Here is a 1919-nt window from a genome sequence, read left to right as displayed (position 1 = left end):
GATGCTTTAATGTAGAAGCCCATCTAATGAAAGGAAATGAGGACAGGGCAACCATAGCTTACTTGGCAGAAACCTGCTCCAGGTTCGTATAAGCTGAATACTGGCGCAAGTTACTTTGATGGTGGAACAGGTTCAGTTGCTGCAGTGCTTAGAAACTCTCGAGGGGAAGCTGTTGCAGGAGCTTCCGAGCTAATTGACCATGTTCTTAATGCCCAAACTTCTGAAACTTTGGCGCTGTTGCAAGGTTTGAAGCTTCTTTCAGAGATTGGGTGCACCAAGGTGACAGTCGAATCAAATTGTCTAGAACTGATTGAAGCACGTAGTGGAAAAATTGAGATTTTGGGTCCCAATGTAGCAATACTTGCGGACTGTTTTCATATTGCTCATGAAATTCCTGGAATTTGTTTCAAGCATTGTCCAAGTGAAGCTAATGGATTGGCACATTTTCTGGCTAGGTACTCTTATGATGTTAACTCAAGTTTTGTTTGGGCAGATGTTGCTCCCAGTTTTTTACTTTCTCATGTACTCGACGATGTAACACTGCCACAATCTAAATAAAGTGCCATGAGGCTTTCCTTCAAAAAACAAACTTGCCATATTTTTTCTACATTGTAGGCATATGTTTCTGTCTTCAACACTGAAAGACAGCTTTACCTTATCATCCACTGTCTCTGAGTAGCGAGTATGGATGATCATCTAGGCAATTTACCTCCACTGCGGTTATATATTGCATGCCACTTCGAGTTTCACTATATATTCCGTACCATCCTTTCGACTAGCAAGGTCCAAGTTTATGTAACCTAGACAATTAATATTGTGCCTATGTAATTTCATTTTTGCTGTCAAGTTGTACTATGTAATCTATGGGGTGACAATATACATTTGCATTTAAATATGAGAATCCTTGAGATGCAAATAAATTTTGCATTGCATGTTTGCCGTTTGATATGCAAATAAATTCTTTAGACTACTCTAACTTGCATGGTACCAATACTTAGTTTAATAATGTTGCAGCAAATTCCATTTGGTTTCACAGAGGATAGGCCCATTGCATCTGTTGATGCTACTGTGTTTCGACTTGAGATCAGATACTTCCCGTTTCAGCGTAAAGGTCGACAAGTGCCACCGCCACTCCCTATGTTGTTTCTATTCTAATGTGATCTACTTGAGGTGAGGTCACCCCATTATTTACAATGCGCTCAATCATCTACTACTGTTACCATGGTGTTCTTGCTGCATATGGGCTGATAGTCTTCCTACATTTTTTTGGCTTGCAGACCAGGAGACAAACGTCTTTCACTCCTATGGGGTCCAACTCCTAATGATTGATGATGTACAATGTGTCTAATTCCAGTTCAAACGTCTTTCACTTGATTGGCTTGACCTCTTATTTTATCTTGCATATTTTAGATGATATTAGTAGTCACTCGAGCATCAATTTTTTCTATGTTCACTACAAGTCCTTTTCCTTTCAAAATTAATCTTCCTTTGTGCCAAATGTTCTTTCTTACTGAACTATCACTCCAATTGTAAGTTGCCTGTTTCGCATAAAGGTTGGATATATGGTGATGTGGTAAAGCCGATTTGGGAAGCGGGTGTAGAGTGTGCGTAAATTAAGAAAACAATTTATAATCTGTGATGTGACCATTGCATTTTAATTTAGTATATCTGATCACCTCAAGTAGGGAAGTACTGAATGCACCTCTCTGGCAAGTGCATGCATCAGGGTACCATTTTTTACTCAACCGATTTAAACACAGGGCATGAGATTGCCATACACAGATTTATTGCATTGTGTGAGGGGAAGGAGAAATGTGGCAGCTCATATTTTAAAGTGATGGCCAAGCAGATAATGCAGCCATTATTTGGCCAAATAGTTTTAAGACAGGAATTGCGTGCAGTTTAATGACTGTATATGG

The 1919-nt window shown here is 39.4% G+C and overlaps 1 long non-coding RNA gene across 16 annotated transcripts in view; it reads left to right on the top strand.

Annotated features, from left to right (window-relative positions):
• LOC123188178 (uncharacterized) overlaps positions 1-1521 on the top strand; it is a 6898-nt gene extending 5377 nt beyond the window's left edge. For 9 of the 16 annotated variants that reach the window (XR_006494375.1, XR_006494386.1, XR_006494376.1 and 6 more), the window contains 3 exons: positions 16-455; positions 1037-1170; positions 1278-1521. This is a non-coding gene — a long non-coding RNA (uncharacterized lncRNA). Of the gene's footprint in view, positions 1-15; positions 456-1014; positions 1171-1277 lie in introns of all 16 variants that reach the window. The other 7 variants (XR_006494367.1, XR_006494365.1, XR_006494374.1 and 4 more) reach the window with 4 other exon arrangements.
• Positions 1522-1919: the final 398 nt, after the last annotated feature.

Source organism: Triticum aestivum, chromosome 1A (assembly GCF_018294505.1).
Source record: "Triticum aestivum cultivar Chinese Spring chromosome 1A, IWGSC CS RefSeq v2.1, whole genome shotgun sequence".
In the NCBI taxonomy this organism is placed as follows: Eukaryota; Viridiplantae; Streptophyta; class Magnoliopsida; order Poales; family Poaceae; genus Triticum; species Triticum aestivum.
The sequence above is the reverse complement of the archived record's forward strand: the minus strand, read 5'-3'. Positions and strand labels throughout refer to the sequence as shown.